Below are 17,037 nucleotides of genomic sequence, written 5' to 3' on the forward strand. Positions count from 1 at the left end.
CTGAATTTTAAGCCAAATTCCTCTTAGATGAGTATATCGAACAGCATATGTATGCTTAGAGAGTTTCTCTGCTAAATCGTTCAATCAATTCATCATCAAAGATGGGATTAGTTAAGAACCTGAGGATTAACTCAATTAGTTCATGCAGTCAAGATAGCAACCAGTAGGTCTGGGGTTTAAAACCCCAGCACTTGCAATCCTTTCTGCTATCCTAAGTTACAGCAAGCATTAATAATTTGAACTCAAATTTTGAGTAACGTCAAACTACTTGGTACTATAATTGTTTTTTTAATAAAATCAAGCCTCGTGAATTGTTTATAAACTGGAAGCATTGGTCAATATACAAATCTGAATGTCATGATCATGACCTTGGACAAAAGGATATAGAATACAAAGATATGTCAGCAAGAGAAAACTCTCATTCATAAAGTAGATTTGGCTAAACCCCTGAAAATTAGAAAGGAACAAAGCAACTATTAGCTTTGGCTGATGTCACAAAATCTTACAAATGATACATGTGCACAAGCAGGGCAGCTGGTTGCCTTTAACCATTAGAATTTTGAGAAAAGCCACTAAAGGTTTCGGCTTTTCTGTGATCCCCTCTTGACTCGTAGCGCCCACGTGAAACTGCAAAGAAGGAGAAGTCTAATAAAAATCACAATTTGAGATTCATAAAACTTTGAAAGTTGAAATATTTCCCCCTTAGTAGGCAGCTGAATTTGGCCAGGATCAAATCTTTTGTCAGGTCAATATTAAGTCCGGCATGAGACAATTTCTCAGATAGACAGCAAACCTATTGGGTTTCTTCTCTGGGTTTAATTTGATCTCCACAAAGTCTAAAAGAGGAGGTCCCAAAATCAAGCCACAGTAAAGAGCTTCCGGACAAGAGCTTTCTGGAATCCTTGACCATCCATGTGAAACTTTTCACGTTTTTAGGGGTAAAATAAAACCTCTCCCATGTTCCAATCACGTAATACATGTATGGAATTATGGTTGGACTTTCGTCCTGAAACTAATAAAACCGTTGATGCAAGTTGTTAAACTAACCGCAGCTTATTATTCTCCGATGAGCCTTAGCTGTGCATTTGAGGCTCATTTGTGTACAGCTTTATACGCATCCGTGACTTTGTAGCTAGGGACAAATCATATTTCTACAAAAATCAAGTACCGCCTGCATTAATTACGGTATCCAATGTTCTTAATTCACGCAGTCTTTGTAAGACTTTCGGGATTTTGTTCTCTCTTCTACAAGTTAAAAAGACTTTATTAACTCGAGAATAAACATTGAAAAAAAGAATAATAGTTTATGGCTTTTTGTGTCTGTGTCAATGCTTCCAGGTTTCCATATCTTGGTTTGGATCGAGTTTGAGTGTCGTCCCCAGAACAGAACAGATCGTCCAAATTTACGCTGTTGGTCGTGTGAGCTGCATGAACCTTTCTTGTCCCCCTCTCTCTCTCTCTCTCTCAGTCTAACGAACTCCCAACTTCCTGCTTTTTTTTTTTGGTCTATAAATAACCCCCTGCCAGGACACATTCCCCACACCACCATTATTCTCAAATCTACTTGGAGAGAGTTCAAGAGCCAAAAAAAAAAAAAAAAAAAGACTGATGGTTTATTTTCCTTAACAAAACAGATTCTTTGTTCAACTCTTTTCTCCCTTAGTTTACTCTCTACTGCCTTCACTTCTCGAGATTACTCTGATGCGATTGGAAAGTATATTCTATCAAAGTATGATAGAATATGTCTAGTAAGAATTAGGTTAAAACATAATATTAGCCTCTCAAAAAGGAATCTCAAAATCCGTAACTTGTAGGAAACACCTTAACAATATGCTTAAATATGCTTCCATATATATAACCTCCAGCTCATGCATGCATGCAAGCCCCAAATATTTATTTGGGAGCAATGTAAATTTAAAAGAATTAAAAGGAAAAGAAAAAAAATGATAAATGGAAGTTGTTGATAGTTGTAGATTAAGTTAAGCAGGGAAGTCTCACAATAAATAACAAATGCTCACATTTCAATTGAACACTTGAGCAAAATAGGAGTCACATTGGGAGGATGAAACAAGCGGAATGTGTTTATAGCATCATTGAGTCATTGACAAATCCAAAAATGAAACTTTCGAACAACAAACAAGTTTTAATAATTGGCTTCCCATCAACACCTTCCTCGTTTTCAACGCTGCTCTACTTTGAGAAAGGCTGAATTACCATTATACCCATACAAGCAAAAAGTCAACAACACTAACCGGAGATGGTTTTTTGGGTAGTTTTTGCCAAAATAGCGTCTAATTTCGTAATTTCGCTAAGCACACAATTCTCGACAATCATTCCTAATTCTTAACATTCCGAAGTTTGTCGTTGTGTTGTTTATTTACTTTAATAAAAATAAAAACCCACCAAAGCCCCGATTAAAACAAAGCCAAAACAGTGTCTAATTTCGACGAGTATACAAAAATTCTCGATAATCACTCCGAATTCTTAGGATTTCGAAGTTTGTCTTTGTATTATTTATTTACTTTATAGAAATAAATAAAAATAAAAACCCGCCAAAGCCCCAATTAAAGCAACAAATTGTTGATCTGAAATTTCTCTCTGATATACACCAAAAGTTTTCCGTTTCTCCCATGGCGGTCTCACGCACTTTTGTACTTTCTCTTTTGATCTCTCTTTTTGTTTTTGCTTCGGCTGAGATCCGATTCACGGAGATCCGATCCGATGACCGCCCCATAATCCCCTTGGACGAGTTCGGGTTACCACACCGGCCGCCTCGAACGCAACGTCTCTCTGATTGCACTCTCCGACCCGAACCCGGACCTCGCCTTGTCCAAAGTCGGATTCTTCCTCTGCACACGCGACTTATGGATGCACGTGCTCCAATAACTCGAAGAAGGGGAGGTCACGTGCGCTCTCAATAGCAATCTCGTCAAAGTCGTCTCCAACTTCGGGTCTCTCAACGGGAAATCGAGGTTCGACATCGTTTACCAAGAAAACGACGCCGACCAATACACACTCGTCTTCGCTAACCGCGTTAATCAAGTCAAAGTATCGATGACCGTCCGGTCGGCGATGTACAATCTGGACGGCGAGATTAACATCCGGGATTACCTCTCCGCCGGCAAAACAATTCTCCCTAGAGGTTACTTTCTTTTGTCCCTCGTTTATTTCGCTCTCGCAGGGATTTGGATTTACGTGCTTTACAAAAAACGACCCACAGTTTTTAGAATCCATTTCTTTATGCTGGCCGTGGTTATTTTAAAAGCTTTAAGTCTGGCATGCGAAGCAGAGGATAAATCTTATATCAAACGAACCGGAAGTGCTCACGGTTGGGATGTTTGTTTTACATATTCAGTTTCTTGAAAGGAATCATGCTTTTTAAGCTGATTGTTCTGATTGGTACCGGATGGTCGTTTTTAAAACCTCACTTGCAGGACAAGGAAAAGAAGGTTTTGATGATTGTGATTCCACTTCAGGTTGTTGCTAATGTTGCCCACGTTGTTATTGATGAGATTGGGCCTTTCGGTCAGGATTGGATCACGTGGAAGCAAGTGTTTTTGCTTGTTGATGTTGTTTGTTGTTGCATGGTGTTATTTCCGATTGTTTGGTCGATTAAGAATTTGCATGAGGCGGTGTTGGTTCCGATTGTTTGGTTGACTAAGAACTTGTATGAGGCGGCTAGGATGGATGGGAAAGCTGCAGTGAATTTAATGAAGTTGACTCTGTTTAGGCAATATTACGTTGTGGTGATCTGTTATATTTACTTTACGCGTGTTGTGGTTTATAATTTGGAGACGATTACTTCCTATAAGTATCTTTGGAACAGTGTGGTGGTCGGGGAGTTGGCCACACTCGCATTTTTTGTGTTTACAGGGTATAAGTTCAAACCAGAGGCACATAACCCATATTTTGTGATTGATGATGAGAAGGAAAAGGCTGCAGCAGAGCAGTTGAAGCTTGAAGATGAGTTTAAATTATGATAGCATTCATTGAGAAAAAAATATATGGAGAATGATCGAAGAAAATGGTGCGGGGAATCAAACTGGGACAGTTGAGATAGAAGCCTGATCATCAAAACGATTACCAATGTTAAGAAAAGCTGTAATAATTCATGCTTTTTTTTATCTACCGTGCTGTTTTTTTTTTGTTAAGTTGATAGGTTAAAATGTATACTTTGATGCATGTTTGTGAATTTGATAGCCTGTGTAACTGCAAATACAAAATTTATGCCTTGCTTTTTCAACTCGTTGTTTGTTATTCATTAGTCATTCTGGGATTGTGTTGTGAAACATTGCAGTTGTAGCAATCATGTACTTTCTAATGAGAGCTGTCCATGCAGGTTTTGAGGGTTATATTGTCTGGTTGACTAATAGATTGATACATGCTACTAGTGATAAAGGCTTGTATCTATCTAAAGGTTGCATTGTTCATGCACTCACAAATAACCGATTACCAAATGAAATGCTCAATGAAGAGGTATTGCTGTAATACTGCCTGGAATATATGTAATGGTGCATTACTTTTAGGGGCTTTTTTAAATATTTGAAGTGGTTCTGATATAACAAATGTGCTTCTAACTGAAATCTAGTTTATAACTTGCACATGCATTTTATTTAAGTCAGCTGGCAAATGTTTTCTTTGTTTATTTCAGAGATTCCAAACTTGTGGACTGACCTGTAAGTACCATATTCTGTCTATTTAGTAAGTTACTAATTGGCTGGCTGGAACTTAAACATTTTATTCCTTCACATTTAGCTGCTCATTTGCAGAGCAGGAAGCTTGCAAGGAATCAATCGTAGTTGGTCTTCTGCTGGATGCCGTTATTTCATCTAGATTAGCAGTCAAGATATTTCATGAATTGCATTGAGACTTCTGAAACGGCCTTGGTTCTGCTTGATGGATTCTATTAGTAGTCTAGCTGTCAGGTTAAAATCTCTGTTGTCAATGGTAATGTTGGATTAATATAGAGATTTACACCCTGCTCGATTGTTTCAAGGATTTAGTTGTCTTGGACACATATGGCTTCAAAATTTTCTTCTTGTTGATGCTCATAAAATAGGTCCGTGGAAGTTTCCGATTGCACTTGGTTAATCAATCCTGTCATGGCCACTTCCATGTTAGTTGCTGAGTAATTAAGGTTTTGTGTCATGGCCATGGCTAATATGTAGAATCTCTTCACCTCCTTAGAAGTACAAAATCAATCTGGAGAACGGGGCATACATACTCTGTAGGTTACCAACTGGGAAAGAGCTTGTTCATCGGTGTTGCCTGCAGGCTTGCTGCCCTTTAGCTTTTGTGAACACTTTGAATTCTCATCGTGTATGCGGTCACCCTGACAAATTGAAATGAATACTAGAAATTTTGACCTCTATTACTGACTCTTCTGGTTTAAATTTTATGTGATAAAGGTCAATATAAAGTTGAGAGGAAATCTTATTAGATAGGTCAAACTTTTGACACAGATTTGCAACTCTAACATGAACTAAACCTTGTATTTTGATGTCCTGAACCATTCTCTTTGTAGGAGTTATCTTCACCGGTCTGAACTTCTATAACTTCAGAGTTGTCTTTAAAGTTCCATAGCATTTGTGTCGTCAAGAACCTCGTATCCGAAAGCAATGTCTGATGTTCACTGTCAAGCTCTACAAAATATCTGATCCTACGGAAGGACGCCCTGTATCGTGGGTTAAGGTGGTCTTCTTGACAAAAGTGTCTGCCATGGAATGTAGTTTGACTTGTGCAGACACGAAATAAAAAATTGGACAGAAACCTTGTGACATAATGGAAGGGAAAAGGTCCACAAGTTCAGCCTACAGCAGTTGAAAAATGTGAATTGATTGGTTGAGATATGGGAATTAATTGATTGGTCTTTCTGTTCTTTCCTTGTTCTTTCTATCACAAGTTTATAATTTTTTTTTCTTGCCTCTGAGCGGTGATTTGTTGGGTTAGCATTCAAAGTTAGTAATCTCACGGTTGCAGCAGAGTTTGATTCACTATCTGTTCATATACTTGCTAAAAATCAGTTACATCTCTCCGAAACCAGAACTCCAAAAGAATCAGTGAATCACATTCTCTTCACCGAGCTCAGGTTTGGTTGTTTAATATAGGATAATACCCCATTTTGGCTCTTGAAGTATTGTAATATTTTGATGTGATATTTAAATTTTATTTTTGTGTATTAAATTGCTCCAATCTTTTAATACCTTTAGAACAACATCGACATGGTAAATATTTGGTTGTATTTCTTGGTACAGCCAATGCCTTATTGGTGGTAAAAGTCTCCTTCTGATATGTAGAAAGAGAAGTATAGGCTAGGTAGGGATTGGGTATGTACTTGAAGACAAAATGCTGTAAAATGATCAAGAATCTAACGTTGCATTGATAATAAGCCTGTAATCATTAATCGTTAGGAATATGGGTATATTTGTGACTTAGAACATACCTCCTTTAGTCTTTTTTTTTTTTCCTTAGCATCCTTTCATTCATTTGTTCATCTCATGCATATAGCACATGCTGACAAATTTTGTTTTGTATAAAGCCTAATAAAAATTCTGTCAAAACAAAATCATAATCACCAATTATTATAACAGTCTCCCCAGGATGAAAAAAAAAAAAAGGAACAGTAGTTCCTTCGCAGAAAAAAAATAAAAAAGTCACATTTTACTCCATGACATTGACCATATAGGAATGTGGTCCATTTTACTTGTCTTGCTTTCGTCTTTTTGTCAGCAGTTCTTCTCTGTGAACCACAAGAACTGAACCAAGAGCACTAAATCCTTGTCTGCGGAAAGATCGCAGTTCATGGCACATGGGAAGTTTCGTCCTCTTTTGGCAACGAGAAAACAACCCACTTGCAAGGATATCTCCGAATTTTTCAGCCGTGCCCAAAGTATCCAATGTTCTTAATAAAAAAAAGGTTTGAGTTCAAGTCAATGATTACAAGGAGTGATTTACTTACTAACTAGAAAAACTCCAAAAGAGCGCTTGCCAAGTTTTGTCATGTTAGTGGCAAATAACTATAGGCAAGTCATATTTTCAAGTAATTGAAAATTTGTACTTAGGGTTTATGACAGTGCAATGGGCCCTGGATTAAACATAAAAAGGGAACATCCACATGGAGCCTGTAGGAATAAATAGACCAATGTTTGAACTCCATGATAGCCTACTATGTCCTTTAGGACTTTGCAAAGCACTCTTGAGAGGAAAGATACCAAAATTTTATTAAAATATATAATTGCTTCATCTTCTTTAATCCAATCCAAGACAACCAGCAAATCCCATTTGTAATGCACGACATATAAGTTATAACACATTTTGAAGAAAGGAACTCCAAATTAAACTTTTGAAGTTCTCAGCTTCTTTTTTATGGTAATTAATTGTTTATGCTGCTGTAAAGGAACATTAATCAATCACTTGAATCATCAAATATGCATGTGGGTGCTGTTGTAGCTGAATGATTGCTGTGAGATACATACTTGATCCTTTAGTTATTGAAATCCTCTGGTAGGCCAGCCAATGTTAAAAACTAAGGGGTGAAAAAAAAAAAAAAAAACATGTTGACTTCTTCTTCTGCTACAGCTGCTGTTGTTATTTGTTAGCTCTCAGGGCTTTTTTTATTATTATTATTTTTTTTTTGCAGAGGGGTCATAGCAATAGCATACTGTTGGTTGAAAGATTTGGTTTTCCAGAAACCATGTCCCAAGAGAAGATCAAGATACCCCACCAACATGTCCATTGCCGGAGGTGTAAATTATCCAGCCTGAGAAGCCCCTATTCTATGACAACAGAGGTATAAAATCAGTGGTCTGGTGGACCAAACGTATTCATTGGACTTGACAGTGTCGTCAGATAAAGGAAACATGTACCTCCAGGAAAATTTCAGGTGACATTGCCATCTAATGTAGACAGTATTAAACTAATCCTTACAAGTTTATGTAGCCAAATCTTACACTTGCCTCTTAATTTTCATCAGTAGTAAGTAAAGTCAAAACTACTGACGATGGATTGTCTTTTTAAGTTTTCCATCCGCAAATACAGTTTAACTTGTTGAAAAGTAGTTGATCTAATCTCCCATTAGCAGTTCAAGTTTCTGATTGAAACCATTGAACCCAGGTGCTTCATCTTTAAAACTGTCCTTCCTCAAATTAATGTGTCTGGTTAAACTAAATTAGTCCGTTAATTATCTCAGTCAATAATATGCCCCTCAATTGTTTTGACCGCCTCCCCGTGCATAAAAAGTTAGCCTACCAGCTGGAAAATTATGGCCTTCTCACCATAGATGATAGATCCACTACTAGTTTTGGCATCCCATGAGAATGGCGATTGGGAGATGCCTTATAAAAGCAAGAACAGGGCGGATAAGAGAGATGTGGACCGATGGAAGTAGGATATAAGAGGCAAGACCACCTCCCCTAGGACTAGTTTTAAATTAAGATGAGATGCATGTGATATATCTTTAGCTTTTAGACTCCACATCTTCAATCTTCAAAGCAAAGTTCCCGGATAATTAATGGGCCTACCACAATTGCTTTCTTGACAGGGAAAATCCCCTTTAGAGAAAAGAAAATCAGCAAAGGAAAAGCTACAAGGAAAAAGCTCGTATAGAATGAAAGGGGAAGATATGGAGGAGGTGATGATGATGATCAGCAGCCCAGGTAATCCCAGAAATGAGACTCAGGCTATTCCTCAGGAGCCCATCACCACTACCACTTGCCCTAGCTGGAAACTTTACGACAATCCTTTTTATTATTCTGATCACCATCAACAACAACAGTGCCAAAGTAGAAAGCATCTTCATCAAGTAAACCTCCCCCACTCAGCTCGAAAGATCGCAGCCTCTTTCTGGGATCTCACCTTCTTCAAACCAGTTATGGATTCTGAATTGGATATTGGTCGAGCCCAGATCATTGAATTGAAAGCTGAGCTCGAGTACGAACGTAAAGCACGTAAAAAGGCTGAGTCCCTCAACAAGCAATTGGCTAAAGAACTTGCTGAGGAAAGAAGGGGAAGAGGAGCATTGGAGAGAGTATGTGAAGAGCTTGCAAGAGAAATTTCATTGTATAAAGCAGAGATTGATCGAATGAAGAGGGAATTTGAGGATGACAGAAAGATGCTGAGAATGGCTGAAGTTTTAAGGGAAGAGAGAGTTCAAATGAAGCTGGCCGAGGCCAAGATTCTCTTCGAGGAGAAGTTATTAGAATTGGAGGAAACTAAACGCACAAAACTTGATACTTCAGTTTCCAGAATTGAACAGAAGAACAAAGAAGGTAAACTACCAGCATTCACTGCCAATCTTTCGGGGAAGTTTTCAAGGTTAGTTTTCAGTGAGAAATCTTGTGATTCAAGAGACTCAACAAGATTTGTATTGAGTGAAAAGGCATCATCCTGTTACGATAATATAAACAGTACTGTCTCTTCATCCATGGCAATTCAACGAAAAGCATCTCCAGAACCTGAGAATCCTCACATAAAGCGAGGGATCAAAGGGTCTGTCGAATTTCCAAGAGTGGTTCGAGCCATTGGATCCAAGAGTAGGCATTGGGGTACAAAGCTGGAGTGCCAAAAGGCTCAGTTAAGGATTCTACTTAAGCAGAAGAGCCCCATCCGATCAAATAGTCTTATTATGAGTTGAAGATATCACTTCCCTTGATCAAACCTTCCACATCTCCAAGTAATTTAACTTTTGTTTTTCGGCTTAAATTTTGTTTCGTTCTTATTTCTTGTTGAATTGTTTCTGCTAATGGGTTGGTGCCCCATACCCCAAATATCCTGTTCTTGAAAGATTATAAGAATAGAGTAGATATATGCTTTGGGTTTGTAATTTGCTGTATATGAGGTTGTGTTCATTAATATTATATATAGGATTTGATTTGATATTGCGACGTGTTGGTTCGGATCTTAGTAAAAGAAGCGTTGAAATTACCCAAAATTCGTTGTAAGTAACTGCTAAAAGGCTCATTTTTTCAGTAATAGACATCTGCACATATTTGACTTTATTGCCAAGCTATTCGTGGTTCTTCATATAGATAAAAGTAATGAACAATTTTTTGGAGAAACTTTAGGGTAGCTTGGGAAAATTCAACAACTTTTGGGGACACACATGTGCAATGGAACTGTTATTTCAAGCAAAGTGAAACTAGTTCAGAACTCACTTCCATTTCTTAAAATAGCCGGGACAACGATAAAGCAAAACTGTGCAGTCTGCAGGGTTAAGGTGTAACAGTCGTAATTCTTCTCAAAATCGATCACAATGATCTGATCAAAAGCACTGAATTAAGAGTGGATTAATTAGAGATAAAAAATGGTGACTTTTCATAGTCTAGACTAAGGTGAGTGTGGGCTTAAATGCTTTGCTACAAACGACAAGATCACAGCTGTTACTCAAGAATTATCATGAAATGTGGACAAAGATAGTTCTGGATATAGATCTTGAGTATTACTTTTGGCCTTTTATAAGATTACTGGTAGGTAAAAAATTGAGAAACAACAATAACAAAGAAAGAAAGAAATGCTAGGTAAAAAATTAAGCCCTGAAAGCAGGAAACTGTCAATTAATCTCTCTCTAGTTGCTCATAACACAGTCTGTACTTTCCAAATCGTATTAATAGCATTCATCTTTATAAGATCTGCTACAAGTTAATAAATTCTCTTCTAACAATTGAAGATAAAAAAAAAAATGCATGCGTTGTTGAGGTGTTTTGGAATTGGTAGGATAAAATTTGTAGGTAGCAATTAAAGAGATGGATCGCTCGACCTTTCCGTCCTCTACATTATCTCTTATATCCTGAAACATAATTACATGACTGAGCCGTGAGCAAAACTTGCTTAAAACAAATAATGTTCAAATGACATTCTAGATCATTCGCCCTTTATAAACTTCCCTACCTTACCTTATCTTGAACCTTTAATTTAGAGGAGTGTTGGCTGTTGGGGCTTAACATGCCCCGTAATTTTCTTTGGTTACGAAACAATTGAGACAAATGAGGATGAAAAAAAGAACAAGGCGACAAAAGATCAATCATTTCCCCGGTCGTCGACAGGCATTTATTGCATGAGGTTAAAATCTAGTAGGATTGGATACGTTACCTAATTAACCATATTTACTTGAGGCACTGAAATTTATAAAATAATTAAAAAAAAAGATTAAACAGAACTTGGCTTGTGTGAAACCATATATCATTCTTTTTTCTGTCTGTTAATAGCTAATAAAATCATGACAAACAATAAGCACCCTTTCCATCCTCTTATAACTAACCATTTTTTTGTCCTATTTATTTATTTGAAAGAAGCTCAACTAGAACTTAGAGTTGCCAATTCAGATACATGTTTATTAGATTTTTACTACACAGATTTTAGCTGACAAGTTTAAGGTACTCAATGCAATACTCAATCTAAAAGATAATTAGGTTTAGATTACTACTAAAGTCTATCAATTTATTTAAGAGATTAACTATTAAAAGAAAAAGTGGTTGAGTTGTTATAAAAGAGAAAATTTAGCCATCTTTGTTTAACATGAAACAGAAAAAAAATAATAATAAGAGCTCTCATTCCTCATCTTCTTTAGGATTAGAGGGCTTGAAAAATTAAGTTAAGGGATCCGAAATCAAAAGCTAAAATTAGATTAATATCCTAAAAGTGAGTATACACCTTTTTTTATTTAAAAAAAATATTATGTTGATTGCTATTATTTGAAGTTAAAGATTATGAGAGAAAAACTTAAAAAAATTATGAGAATTTTCATTAATCTTCGTGATCTATTTGGATAATTTATTTGGCTTTATTTTCTTTATATTACTAAGATTTAATGATGATTATTGAATGAATTTTAAAGGTTGAAAGAGAAAATTTAGGTTTTAAAAGATTGAAAGAGAAATTCTATTTTTAGATGCATGAAATATTATTATCTACAATAGTAGATTAAAATAAAATTATGTATTAAGAGATAAAATACTACTATAAGTATTTTATACCATTGGAAAGCTTGTTAAACATACTTTCTAACGAAGCAAGTGGAACTAAATTTCAAGCCTCCTATGACTAAATATTTAATTTTTACTAAAAAATATACATGCTATTTGATAATAGCATATGATGTGGATCGAAAAAAATATTACAATTAATCTACAAGGAATTAAGAAGTGAACAATATATAATTAGAAAGCTTATTGAGTTTAATTTCTAACTTATTAAAAAGATTTTAATTTTGAGCTAAATATCTTAAGATATGATAGTTTTAGTGAAATGAGTGTAAGTTGTTCGCATTAGCTAGTTAACTTTTATATAATTTAGTTGTTTTAATATAAATTACCTAAAAAATGATTTATTAATTTCTAATATGTTGAAATGGCCTTAAATAGGCTGTCAATTGTATTGGAAAGAAAAAAACTAAGTGGTGAAATTGAAAGAAAATAAGTAGAATCTTAAATATTTTGTTTGTTTTTTAACTTATTTATATATATATATATGTGTGTGTGTGTGTGTGTACGTTTCTAAATGAGTGAAGATTTTATTTTTTTATTTTCGATATATGAAAATAGGATTAAAAATATGATTATTTTACGTTTTACTATATAAATGATAAATCATACTTATGAATGAAATAAGAAATTAATTTATGTCTAAACAATAATTTTATGAGAGATACGAATTTACATCCATGAGAAGTGGATCATCAATACCAAAACTAATTCTATGACCTTAGTTAACGAGTTATACTAATTAGCATAAAGCTCTAGCTAGCGGATTATAATAATTAACAATGATCATGAAAATAAAATTAATGATACGACTATTGTCATGGGTTATAATAGTAACCATAGCTAATGATTAACTAATGGTAATGATGATTTATGATGATGAATTTATGATTTTGATAATTGATCCATTATTTGTATGAAGTTATACTTAACCATGATTTATGATTTGTAATTGATGAAATGTTTTGATATAATATCAATTCTTTAAATGTTTACATAAATGCTTTGGAAGTATAAGTTTTAATGATATTTTTTAATGAGTTATATGTATATATAAAAACAATATTTGATCCAGTAAGGTGTATGAATCTATACTTACTGAGCAATGATTTGTTTTTTTTTTCTTTTATTTTTCCTTTGCAAATGATTAAAATGATTAGTATGCATATGTTGGTAGTTTACAATGTGATGTATCCCATATTGAGTAGAAAGATAATTTATATATAGTTTAAAAGAGATTACTTATGTTATTTAAGTAATTAAGCTAAGTGTTAGAGTTTGCCAAGTCATTGGGGCTTACTAGGAGTTTTTTTAGTAGGTTAGATAATTTTAAATGTCAAAGATAGACACGTAGGCACTTGAGGCACTTGGGCTTATTTGGTAAATAGATTTAATTTTTAAATCATTTATTTTTTTATTTTAAAATATTACTAATTTTGAATAAACATGTTTGAACAGAAAAAAAACATGATGATCGGAATAAACATATCTAAATAAAAAAATATTGTCCTAACATATAGATCCGTAAATTTATAGCTAGACTTAACAAATGGAGGAGTCGCCAACAATCCTTTTACTATGTGTGATTGGCCACCTAAGGAATCTATCCATTTAAGGAGCTCTTAAGCTTGACTAAGGGTTCCTAAAAGAATAGGTTTGAGTCTACAAATCAGAACAAGGTTTGGGAGTTCGGTTACATATGAAAAAAGTTATAGCCCACATACCCATCCAAATGATGGTACCATTTTATTTTAAATTTATCTTAAGGTCTTGGTTCTAATGGTTTCAAATTTGTTATGTTGAATATTGAAAATAATTCATAAGATTCTTCCATCAATCTGGTAGAATTCTTAAAAATATTTTTTCATTTCAAGAGTATTCAAGAATCCCATTTGATTTCTTAAAGAGGCTATATCATCGAAAAATGTTTAATTATTTTTATTGTTGAAAATATATCTAATTATTTCACTATTTGGACCAAATTAAAAATATTTTCTTGTTTTGAATTTCTAAATTCTCCACCATTTGGGCCTATTTAGAAATTTTATTTATTTATTTATTTATTTGAATTTTTATATTTTCCACAATTTGGGTCAATTTAAAATTTTCTTTTATTTTTTTCTTTTTTTCGGAAAGAAAATAATATGACAATTATTTTATTAAAATTTCATTTAAATTCTTTCACCATTTGGGACAAATCTAAAGAAAATTTCTCACCTAATGATTTCTTAAGAATTTACCATTTGAAATTTTTAAGAATCTCATCCTTGGATAATTTTCAAATATTTTCAACCAAATTTTATTTGGAAAAGAATACAATTACTTCTATTAAAATTTCATCTAAATTATTCCACCATTTGGGACAAATTTAAAGAAAAATTTTCAACTAAAAATTTCTTAAAAATTTATCATTTGACATTTCTAAGAATCTCATCCTTAGGTAATTTGTATTTAATTTCAAAATTTTTATATTTTATATTTTTATTTTAAAAATAAATATTAATTATTGTTATTAAAACTTTATCTAAATCATTCCACCATTTTGGACAAATTTAGATAAAATTTCTCATCTAGAAATTTTATAAAAATTTACCATTTGAAATTTTTATAAATTTCATCATTAGATAATTAATATTTACTCCCAAATTTTTTTTTTATTTTTTATATTTTTTTCTAAATTTAATCATGCAAAAATACTAAAAAATACATAAAATAAATAAATAAATACAAAAAAAATGAAACGGCTGAGTTTAGCGGTTGAAATTCGGCTAGGCTTGAGACAGAAACAATGCTCGAAAACGTGACTTAGGGGCGCAACTCGACTCAGCTTAGCTGGAATGGATAGGCTAAAACGTGAGTCGGTGGAGCAAGTCGCGATCGGGTCGGGTTGGTCTGAATAGAAACGTGCGAATCCTAGGGTTTCTTAACATCAAAACGACGTCATTTTTGCAATGGTATAAAAGGCTGAAATTTGACTTTTTCACCAGATCCCCCTTCTTCCCTCTCTTTCTTCTCTTCTTTTTCTCTCCCTTTCTCTCTAACAACCTATAATCCAGTTGAATATTTCATCAAAAACTGGAAAAAGCTACCAAAAACTAAAAAATTATGTCAAAAATTATGAACTTCATCGAAAAATTGATCAAAATCTAAAAATTTTCTAAAAAATTCACAAAAAAAAAGTTACCAAAAATTCCAAAAAATTTTTAAATTTTCTAAATTTGCTTTTGCTATTTTAAACACCTTTTTTTTTTTGCTTCTGTTTTTTATGTTTCATGTGTGTTTTTTATCTGTGTGTCTAAAGCTATATTTATAAGGTTTTCGAATCTGAAAATCCTAAGCTAAATGGGATTTCAATCCCTTCGAGTTCTAACTCCCAACCTTTAATCTGACTTAAACTCTTCAACCATCTTTTTTTTGGTTTTTTCATTTTTTATTTTTTAATCTTTTTATTAACAGAATTTATATCTTGTAAATCCCATATAGATTGGGGTGTCTACAGCTACCCCTTTTTACACATTTTTTATGAAACAAGAATTACGCAAAGACGTAAACACCCCGCATATGATCATCTTAACATATTCGCTCTCTCTTTTTCATTTTTTTTTGAAAAAGTAAACAAAACTCTTTTAAACAGAGGCTCAACGACTTTGAAAAAAAATAGAGACTCAATAACTTTTGAAAAATAAAATGCTCCTCTAAATAAAATGCTTCTCTAAACAGAGGCACCACAACTTTTAAAAAATAAAATACTCCTCTAAATAGAGGCACCACAACTTTAAAAAATATTAAAAAATAAAATGTTCATCTAAACAGAAGCACCACAACTTTAAAAATTAAAATGTTCCTCTAAATAGAGACACCACAACTTTTGAAAAATAAAATACTCCTTTAAACAGGGCACCATAACTTTAAAAAATAAATGCTCCTTTAAATATAGACACCACAACTTTGAAAAATAAATTGCTCTTCTAAATAGAGGCACCACAACTTTGAAAAATAAATGCTCCTCTAAACAGAGGACCACAACTTTGAAAAATAAAGTGCTCTTCTAAATATAGGCACTACAACTTTGAAAAATAAAATGTTTATTGACAATCATGTCTAAATGAGTCATAGATCTTTGTTTGAAAAAATTTTAGGAGATTATGCCTAAAGGTCTTATAAATCGATCTTAATATTGAGAAATATTCTCTTTCAAGGATTAAAATCTTACTTCACAAGCTTTTTCTCAAATAAGAATTTGAAACTCTTTCATTGAAAAGTCTTCTTATCTATTTTCTCCATGTGGGATTTTAGAATATCCCTACTTCCTAGATTCATGCACTAGACTTTCTCAAATGTAGTGATGCTATGCACTAGACATTTAGAAATGTGACGCATGCTATGCAAATGTTGATTAATTATGGCATTCAAGTTTTTCAAGCTCTTTTCTTGGGCCCTAAACCCTTCAATCTTTAGGTACTAAGACCAAATCAATGTAATTCTTGATCATTTTTCTCTTTTAACTCTCATTTTTCTGTTTCAAGAATTTTTTTTCCCAATTCAACATTCTTTTCAAGAACTGAACATTTCAGATTTGCCTTTATCACTCTCAACTTTTTCAAGGTAATGTAGAAATCTTTCATGCTATTATTCATTTGTCAATCATTATTTCAATTTTAAAAAGCAAGAATGCAATCAGCCATTTCTTCCAGTATAAAATAGTAACAAGAAAAAAGTAAAAAATGGCTAAGAAATGATCAATAAAAAAAGATGCACAAAGAATGAAATATAATGTCTTTTATTAGCAAACTTTGGCTAGTGAGAAAAGAAAAAAATTACAACGATGAGTATGGGGAGACAATGCCCAAAATAAACAATCAAACAATCATGATAATATATCTTGAAGCCTTTTTTAAAAAATTCAACCATCTAATGCACTTAACAACTTAGAGCTCCTCAAAACATGCTAGCCTCCATGCTAATGAATTTTTAAATTTGATGCTGAAACATCGTTATCTAAGCTGCCTTTTCAGGTTTTCAACTTAGATAAACCATTTTTTGACTCAAACCATTTTTTTGG

At 33.6% G+C, this 17,037-nt stretch overlaps 2 pseudogenes across 10 annotated transcripts; both read left to right on the plus strand.

Moving 5' to 3' along the window:
• The first annotated feature begins 3,138 nt into the window (after positions 1-3,138).
• Positions 3,139-6,202, plus strand: LOC111308058 (protein CANDIDATE G PROTEIN-COUPLED RECEPTOR 7 pseudogene; annotated as a pseudogene). 8 transcript variants are annotated; one of them, XR_016345073.1, is made up of 4 exons: positions 3,139-4,101; positions 4,340-4,476; positions 4,652-4,947; positions 5,525-5,871. The product of XR_016345073.1 is annotated as a protein CANDIDATE G PROTEIN-COUPLED RECEPTOR 7 pseudogene, transcript variant X4 (transcript). The 8 variants fall into 8 exon arrangements; XR_016345075.1 differs by having other exon boundaries at positions 4,652-4,925; XR_016345071.1 differs by lacking the exon at positions 5,525-5,871 and having other exon boundaries at positions 4,652-4,676; positions 4,756-5,371.
• On the plus strand, positions 5,953-9,820 carry LOC111315844 (protein BRANCHLESS TRICHOME pseudogene; annotated as a pseudogene). Of its 2 annotated transcripts, XR_016345078.1 has the most exons (4): positions 5,953-6,088; positions 6,733-6,916; positions 7,640-7,882; positions 8,540-9,820. The product of XR_016345078.1 is annotated as a protein BRANCHLESS TRICHOME pseudogene, transcript variant X1 (transcript). The 2 variants fall into 2 exon arrangements; XR_016345079.1 differs by lacking the exons at positions 5,953-6,088; positions 6,733-6,916 and adding an exon at positions 6,975-7,368.
• Positions 9,821-17,037: the final 7,217 nt, after the last annotated feature.

The sequence above is a fragment of the Durio zibethinus genome, chromosome 9, assembly GCF_047325235.1.
Source record: "Durio zibethinus cultivar Kanyao isolate XHJ-2024 chromosome 9, ASM4732523v1, whole genome shotgun sequence".
Lineage (NCBI taxonomy): Eukaryota > Viridiplantae > Streptophyta > Magnoliopsida > Malvales > Malvaceae > Durio > Durio zibethinus.